At 43.0% G+C, this 9,335-nt stretch overlaps 1 long non-coding RNA gene across 1 annotated transcript; it reads right to left on the bottom strand.

The window, feature by feature from the left end:
• LOC143839112 (uncharacterized) lies at nt 1-7,942 on the bottom strand. Its single transcript, XR_013231620.1, has 4 exons — nt 7,599-7,942; nt 4,689-4,712; nt 2,162-2,234; nt 1-1,254 (listed from the first exon to the last, which is right to left on the bottom strand). It is a non-coding gene; the product is annotated as an uncharacterized LOC143839112 (long non-coding RNA).
• Between the last annotated feature and the right edge of the window lie 1,393 nt (nt 7,943-9,335).

The following is a 9,335-nucleotide window of genomic DNA, read 5'->3' as shown; positions in this document are numbered from 1 at the left end:
TTAATAATAGAAGTTAATAATCATGACATTAAAAATACAAGATTATTGCTACATGAAATATTAAAATAGTAAAACAGTTAAAACAATGAATTGTGGGGAACAAAAATAATGTTACTATGGATAGGGGAAAAAAGGGGGTTATAACATGTAAAGGAAAAGAGGGAAAACCTAAAGAAGTTAGCTACAGGGACAAGGAATCAAGGAGTCGGTTGGAATGTCACTTGATTCATAGTCCCATGATTTCTATAGTTAGCCCCTGTAAAAAAGGGAATGCTGAACTGGATGGGTGCCAAGGTCAGAGTTTGCCCAGGGGAGTTAAAAAAAAAACCTTGGGTCAGCCCTGGATGGGTCACCCCATCAAGTACAAAAGGATGAAAACAGTTGATATACGTAAGCCTGCAGTATTCTCCTCCTTGGTCCTCAGTTGGCTGCTGCTTCAGGCACCATTTTTTAGAAATCAGTTTCCTACTAGAAAGAATGAGATCCTCACATAGCAAATCACATTTAGCAATTCCAATAGGGACCACTAAAGCATGCAAGAAATGCCCTTGCAGTTGTATAGTGGTGTATATTCTAAATGATGTCATCAAGTAGGGAATCTAATTGGCTATATGACTATTTCACTATGTCTAGAAAGTTATTTTATTTTTTTAAAATGGCTAGATATAGCTAAAAACAATTGAAAAGTATTTTAACAAAGAAAGGTTTTGGGCGTTCAGAACTCTTATGCCATAATCTGAATCCTGAGAAAATTCAGGACAGCACTACTATAGGGTACTGACATTGCCTCAGAGTCCCTACTAGAAAAGCCAGTCTTGGAAATAATGTGTTTTTATTCACTTAGTAGACTCTTGATCACGATACCACTGCACCCCACCCCACCCTTCACAGTATCCCAGTATACCGGAGGCTGTGAAACTGATTATTGGCAGAGATGCCCCCAGAACAAAGGATACCAGCCTTACTTCATTTTTCCTGAATGAAAAGTAGACAGTCTGCCTAAATAATTACTGCTAGACTTGTACCAGTAATATGAAACCAGTGTTGTTTCCCATTTATTAGTTCTCCCTTCCAATAGCTCCATGTAGGGATTCCATCCAGTTGAGAACATGATATGTCCCCGTTCAGGTTCTTCCAAAGACGAGGGAATACGCCGCTTGAAATCCTATGATTTCGGAGTAGTAGTCACAAGGCGCGTAGTTTTCACACTGTTCGTGCTTCATCTCCATGGGGGACTTAAACATTTCTTGGTACCTGCAACACAGGGAATGGGATCTCTTATCTATCCTGGAACTCTGTGGGATATTATAATTGTTGAAGTGCTCTGGCAAGTCATATGCGTCAGTCAAACTGCGGCCCTTCAGATGTCCATGTAGTCCATGGACATCTGGAGGGCCGCAGTTTGACTACCCCTGTGTCAGTCCATACACATGGAGCATCTCCGTGCCTATGCAACACAACCCACCCACTTTCTGCCCCCCTTGTGAGACCCAGCATGGTGTAGTGGTTAATAGCAGCAGTCTCTAATCTGGAGAACTGGATTTGATTACCCACTCTTCCACGTGCAGCCAGCTCCAAGCTGTAAGCTGTTTTGAGATTCCTTTGGGTAGCGAAAAGGGGTATAAAAAAAACCTCTTCTTTTTCTTGTGGAGATGCTAACCACACTTCAGCTACTGCAAAGAGCCTTTTAAATATGACACCCACTGCTCCAAATATACCTCTAGATGGGAGAGTTAATGTTGAAATCTACCCTTAAGCTGAAGATAATGGCTAAGTCTCCTGCAGCCTCTTGTTTCTTCTCCTGGTTAACACGTGGAGTTATATGTGCAATGAATCTGCAGAGCGATTTATGCAAACATTTTCCACAGTTTGTGCGTTTTTTATCAGATGTTATGGATTTTTATTGATTGTATGGTGTGTGTTGTGTAGAGTAGCCAGGAGATCCGAGAATTGTCTGGCAGACAGACAAGAGAGGTTCAAAGGTAGTTTGCCATTGCCTGTCTCCACGTCTTCATGATCGCTACCGTTCCTTGGAGGAACTCCATCCACATCCAAATACTAGGCAGGGTCGGCCCAGCTGTACTTCTGAGATCGGGCTCGCCTGGACTATCCAGGCCAGGGCACATTATGGCTATGAACATTAAACCCTGGAGACTCTTACCTTTCATAATATGGATAGGATCTCTTCTGCCTCCTCACAAAGGCACTGGCAGTTTTCTTGTTTATCTTAATTCCTGTTATGAAAGTAGCATGCCACAGTATGAGAAGGATAGCCAAACCATTCAGCCAAGCAGGAAAAAACAAGTCTAATAACCAGCTAGCCCTAAAGCTCCCATGTGTATTTCATGGAGTCAATAGGCTGGCCCTCTATACAGCCTGCTGACCTGTCCCTCTTACAGCAGGACGGGAGGCCTTCCCCACCTGCTGCTGTCTGATCTCACCAGTGCAGAAAAGGAAGATGGCTCCAGACCTGCAGAGTCATTTCTAGGCTTCTCTTGGTTCAGGTAATTTCTGTGAATGAGTGGGTACCTGTAGGTAAATTCACAAAGTGTTTCAGCTTGTCAAAGGACAGCTGCAAACATGGGTGCTTTATCCTCTTTGTATCTGTGTTGGCAGGCAGGGTGTCCCTCTACACCAAGGATGGGCAAACTGTGGCCCTCCAGATGTTCATGGACTACAATTCCCAGCTGGCAGGGGCTCATGGGAATTGTAGTCCATGGACATCTGGAGGGCCACCAATGCTCTACATCTTGGATCTGATGAGTGGTTACATTTTGGTTCTATCTGTGTTTTACCATGCTAGAAACTGCTGTGCCACCCCAGTTTCTGTCCTTTCCCTCTTGCCCATATGCTGTGTCAGTCACAGCAGGATAGCGTGAAGTGGTGTTTCCAGGGCAACAGAGGAAGAGTGCCACCCTTCCCAGACTTAAGGCTGCATTTTAAATAGCCCAACTCCCTCAACAAAAAACACAAGCAAACCTGTGCTGGCTGACAGCGGGGGGGGGGGGGGGGAGGGAACCATTCACTTGCCATCTTTGGGTTAAGAAATACCTGGAGATCTGGAGGAGGGAGCCTGAGGAGGGTGAGGTTTAGGAAGGGGAGGGTCTTCGGTGGAGTCTATTGTCATGGAGTCCACCATTAGTGGCCATGTTCTGCAGGTGAACTGATTTCTGCTGCAAGGAGATCAGTTGTAATAGTGGGAGATCTCCAGCTACCACCTGGAGCCTGGCAACCCTAAAGACCATGCTTTTCTTTCAGTCACGCATGCAATGTCCCTCCTGTTTTAACTTCCAAGCCCTTAATCCCTGGCAATATGAATGCTTCTCAATAAATGAGAATACATAAAGATGCTCTCTAGCTTGGTGTGTTAAAAACAGTGGCTTCTAACTGGAGAGCCAGGTTTGATTCCCCGCTTCTCCACATGAAGCCAGCTGGGTGAGCTTTGGTCACTCACAGTTCTCTTGGAGCTCTCTCATCCCCACCTACCTCACAGGGTGTCTGAGGAAGTGTGCCTGCACACGAAAGCTTACACCTTGAATAAAACTTTGTTGGTTGTGGTAGTGAAAGCGGCGTATAAAAATCAATTCTACTACAGAATCTAACAGTTCATTGGCAATTTCCCTCTATCCAAGAATATGGAAATGTGTCTCAAACCAATCTGTCTGCTGCTTGGGGAAAATATCTTTCCTAATTTTTGACTAGACCAGCAGGCAAGAGACTGCCCAGTGTGTCTGGCTAACAGGGGGCTTATTCACTGGGGAACTAATTGGCAAACTGAGCTAATGCCAGGTCTCTCATGACATGTAAACAGATCTAAAAATCATTTTAAGCAATGCCAGAAATCACAGGCCTCCTTGTAGAGTCCCTCCATTTTGTTTGGCTCTCAGAGAAAATTCCAGAATGAGCTTCAATGGGAATATTATTTGCCAGAATTTGCCTCCACATGTGAGTTCAGAGGAATTCCATAAGGCCAAAAGGATTTTTTTCCTAATGGAGTTCCTGCAAGGATTCAGGGAGGGAGGACAAAAACCCTAAACTGGGATCCTTCCATATGCTGAAGAAAATAGATATGGCCTCCCCATAAACATAGGATGAGAGTTATCAAGTTATAATGGCTACAGAGTTGAGTTAGGATCTGGAAGACCCTGGTTCAAATCTCCACTTTCTGCCATGGAAACTTGCTGAGTAATCTTGGGCCAGCTACCCACTTTTAGCCTAACCTACCCTCACAGGGTTGTTGTGAGGATAAAAAGGAGAAGAGGAAAATATGTCAGCTACTGAGGTGGAATGCATGGTAGAAATAAAGTTATTTTTTAAATTTTTATTTATGATACATCTGAATAATCATACTACATTTAGCTTGAGTTGTCAACGTTTTCCAGAAGGTTCTGTTATGAAGAAGGTTCTGTTATCAATGTACCTTATTGCTGGGGAAAGTGGACCCTTTTGGATTTCTTCTATCATAAACCAATTAAAGGCTCAAAAACACTGTTGTTGTTGTTTTTTTTAAATGGCAAGCGTATCTAGAAGCTGGTACTGGAGGACCCGCAAGAAACAAACATAGCGGCAGTCCTTGTCTCTCATAACTTTGACAAAAGCCTGCTTTGCAAAAATGCTTTGAAGAGGAGATCCCTGATGATAAGAAACACTTTGGAAACTTACAGATGCCAGTCTTGCCACATACTTACTTTTATCCAAGGGCCTGTTTGTATCTGGAAAACAATAGACAAGATAGAATAAAACACTGGTGCCACATTTATATAGCAACCTTTCTTATAAGGTACTTGAGACAGTTTATAATTTAAAACAAACCAAAGAAGATACAAAGAGCTCTTAAATAATTTTCTGTTGTGGACAGTTTGTATAGAAGCCAATAGGATGAACTTGTAAGAAGAACCCTGCTGAAGCAGGCTGAAGATTCATTTAGTCTCTCATCCTGTTTCCCACAGTGCCCAATCTTGTGCCCTGAGAAACCTGACAAATCAGATGCAGAGGCACCCATCACACTGACATTATGGGGCATTCTACGTCTGATCACGGAGGAGGCTTCATTTTGCATCTACTAGCTCACTCTTATTTGTAAGCTTGTTCATACTGCCAAAGCATACCAGAAGCATGATGAGGCAGAAAGCTTCCTCTATAGGGCTTGTTCTTCGATAAATGTAATAGTTTTTTCTTAAATAGTGGTTTCTACCTATGAAGAAGAAGAAGAAGAAGAAGAAGAAGAAGAAGAAGAAGAAGAAGAAGAGTTGGTTCTTATATGCCGCTTTTCCCTACCCGAAGGAGGCTCAAAGCGGCTTACAGTCGCCTTCCCTTTCCTCTCCCCACAAGAGACTCCCTGTGAGGTGGGTGAGGCTGAGAGAGCCCTGATATCACTGCTTGGTCAGAAGAGTTTTATCAGTCCTATTGTGAGCCCAAGGTCACCCAGCTGGCTTCATGTGGGGGAGTGTAGAATCAAACCTGGCATGCCAGATTAGAAGTCCGCACTCCTAACCACTACACCAAACTGGCTCTCTTACCAGAAACAACCAATAAACCAACAGTTCTAGAATTTCCTAAATCCTACCTGGATCCCCTTTTAAAAATTGATATCACGTGTGTGACAATCCAGTCCTTCAAATGACCAGTTTTTGAACTCGCAAGTTTTACATTTGTTTCTTGATATCTGGACCTCATGTTAAGTTTTAATTTGTCACTTAGCCACAGGACTTTATCTCAAGTGCCCTATTTGATTCAGTTCCTCTGATACCCTCCCTGAAAATAGGAATCCCATAGTGAAGATCCGTACTAGTAATCCTTCCCCACTTCTTTGCCATTTCCCCATAAACCTTCAAAATTTCTTTCACTTATTTGTATTCTATTGGCCTCCCTGGCTATTTTCCCCTGTCTGAGGTATCCGAAGCCATTCTTACTGTTGGTACTATTAAAATCAGATTGTTGATCCAATTGCCTTACTATTGATTTTCATTTGTTTCGACACAGTCTCTGTGTTCCTTTTTTTCATTTGGGCATCTCTGTATTTTAAAGAAGGGGGAGGGTTGGTTTTTATACCTGCCCTTTCCTAGTCCAAGGAGTCTTAAACCTGCTTACAATCACCCCCCCACCTTCCTCTCACTACAATGTGAGGAATGTGAAGGAATGGGGATGCAAAGCCAGTTCTCCATATTAGAGGCCGCTGCTCTTAACCACTACACCACACTGGCTCTCCATGTCTCTAACAGCTGCACTGTCTCCTTATTAACTCCCTGGCCTAAATGACTTCACTCTTGCTTTCCCTTCAGGTAAAGTGGAGGAGTGCATCCAGTGCTGCATTTTCTCAGGCTGCTGGTGTTCTGGTCAAATGGTGAAAGCATGAGATCCCTGGCTGAGTGATGGTGGCTGACACTATCTTTACCATGGATCTTCCTTCCGTATTATTTCAGGGAAAGCATGATCTAGACCAGGGGTAGTCAAACTGCGGCCCTCCAGATGTCCATGGACTACAGTTCTCATGAGCCCCTGCCAGAGAAAGCTGGCAGGGGCTCATGGGAATCATAGTCCACGGACATTTGGAGGGCCACAGTTTGACTACCCCTGAGCTAGACAGTACTTTGCTCAGCTTAAATGCCTCTCTGAACACACGCGCATAAATGGTTAGGTAGCGTCACTGAAGTGCTAACTCAAGACTGCTAAGAAAATTTGTCGCTTGTTCCTTTGTGCAGGCCAGATGCACAAAAAAAGAAACCCTGTCTATGTATTTAAGTCAAACCTGTTTCATGCTCTTGCTTCTGTCCCCTAAAATCTAAACATTGAAGACACTGAAAAAGCATAAGAAGCAGGAAGGTACTGGTCTTCCCTGTTTATCTGGACACATGCAATCTACTCTTGGAATACCTGTATCTATAAGTTCTTAACACTTTCTTTGTAAAAACAAATATCCAGAAACAGTTTAAGGCCTATGCATATGGACTCCTAATTAACGGAAGTTTAAAAAAATAGTTTCCTACTTTGTCACACATCATCTGTCTCATGAAGGAAAGTGAACTAGCCAGATGATGGTCTCTCTGCCTACCTGGTAGGTAGCCTTCACAGCTGTAGTTATAACTGGCAGGCTGAATGAAAGCTGCTTTATGCACGTGAGACATCCGGACAGTCAGGTTCACTGTTGGCAAGCACACTAGTCACATCTAAGTGGGTTTGAGGAAAATGGTTCTGTGATTCTGTCCCTGCACAATTGGTCCTTTTCTCAGCTGGAGTCCAAGTGCCTTGTCAGGCGCCATGGGAATCATGGCTAAGTCACTGATGCAGCATAGGGGCTAAAGGAGCAATTCAGTGCTGATCTACTCAGAAGTAACATTTTATTCAATGGGAATTACTCCTGGAAAGGCATTTCTAGATTGCTGCCTAGGAGACTGAACTTCAAATTAGGTATGAAGTTTAGCCATGAACCCCCAACATAGACTTGGGTGAGCCATTTCCTCTCTCAGCTTCTATCTGCTGTATGGGGTCAATACTGATGAGCTGACCTGGTGGTTTTATGAATTACAACAAGATAATGTATGTGAAGCTCTATAAACATAAGTATTACATTATGCAAATAGTATGATTATTTATCTTACCTTCACAACAGCAGAGGGCTGTCAACACCAGAGTAAGCAAAAGTAGTATCAGAAGTTTCTCCATCTTCTTCCTGCTTGTAGGAAACTCTTTCTACAGTTGAATCTTCTCTTGGAAGATCCAGCAGCTTCTCTGGAAACTCGCGTTTCAGCAGCAGTTTATATTCTGTTCCTAGAGTAGGCCCCTGTCCAGGGAGTCCCTGAAACAGTGCCATCCTAGTGTCGCAGTATTCGTCTCAAAACTTTCCATTTGGGTCAAAAGGCATCCAGTTCTGGGAGCCTTAGGCCAAAGGCTTGCAGAATTTCCAGATGACTTTAAGTACTTTTCTTTTGCAGAAAAGCAAAGAAATAAAACAGTTTAATTACAAACATCCTACCAAGCAACTAGAAAAAAAAGCTTCTTTCAGTTGCGTAACAAAAAAGACACTGGAAGATGGTCTGCATTAACTTATAATTCAATCTTTTGTCACCTCAAGACCCATCAAATGCAATCCAAAACAGAGTTATGTGAAGTTTTACAAGGGAGTATTTATTCAGTTTGGTCCACTTTGGAAATGAAGAGCACAGAATCATAGAATCATAAAGTTGGAAGGGGCCATACAGGCCATCTAGTCCAACCCCCTACTCTACGCAGGATCAGCCCTAAGCATCCTACAGCATCCAAGAAAAGTGTGTATCCAACCTTTGCTTGAAGACTGCCAGTGAGGGGGAGCTCACCACCTCCTTAGGCAGCCTATTTCACTGCTGAACTACTCTGACTGTGAAATTTTTTTCCTGATATCTAGCCTATATCATTGTACTTGTAGTTTAAACCCATTACTGCATGTCCTCTCCTCTGCAGCCAACGGAAACAGCATCCTGCCCTCCTCCAAGTGACAACCTTTCAAATACTTAAAGAGGGCTATCATCCACACCCAACAGTGGGCCTATTGCCTCCTTTACGTTTGCTCCTCACATAACTGAAAAATCTTTTCTTGTTACAGTGGGCTTTCCTGGCCAATCTTAGCTCACTCTCAGCTTTGGCTTTTAGGCTTAGGGTGTTTTTGTAGGGAGCTCCTGAATTCCCAAGGTGCTTCAGACACATCAAAGCAGACTTTGTGTCTTTCCCTGCCACTTGCAGCCCCGGAACTATGATAACTTTTCACACATACTTGCTCATGTCTTTCAGCCAAGTGAGAGGATCAGCACCCATGGTCCTGGTGGCTGCTTGAGCAGAACCATAAAATCCCACTGAAGGGGATAACTACAATTGCTAAGAAATGTTACTATACTTTATATCAAGTCAGAAATCCTAAGCTACAGTGATAACGATGCAGTGTACTATAGTTTACTGAGGAATCAGAAGGTACCTAGTATTCAGGCAAAAGTAGAAGTGCTTGCAGAAGGATCACTGAACAGAATCACCAGAGGGACTCACATCCATAGATATCCTATCCACAGTTGTAACTTTTCCTAGCTGCAGCTATTGAAATCCTACATGTCAAATAATTTCTGCTTCAGTTGTGACACCCCTGATGAAACAGCTGAGAACTTTTAAAGGTTATGTGGTATGTTTTCAACATTAGAAAGAAGGGTTGACAGAAGGGCAAATAAACTGGATAAATGCTTGTGCAGAATTAGCAAAGAATTCTTTGTCTTAAAAGCCAAAGGCAACATTCATTCATCACTACCAAACATGATAATAATCTTCATAGTTGATAGGCACGACAGATATTCTGTTCATAGATTTGCATAAACCAA

This window comes from Paroedura picta, chromosome 5 (assembly GCF_049243985.1).
Source record: "Paroedura picta isolate Pp20150507F chromosome 5, Ppicta_v3.0, whole genome shotgun sequence".
Classification (NCBI taxonomy): Eukaryota; Metazoa; Chordata; class Lepidosauria; order Squamata; family Gekkonidae; genus Paroedura; species Paroedura picta.
Note: the sequence above shows the minus strand (reverse complement) of the source record. Positions and strands in the feature narration are given on the sequence as shown.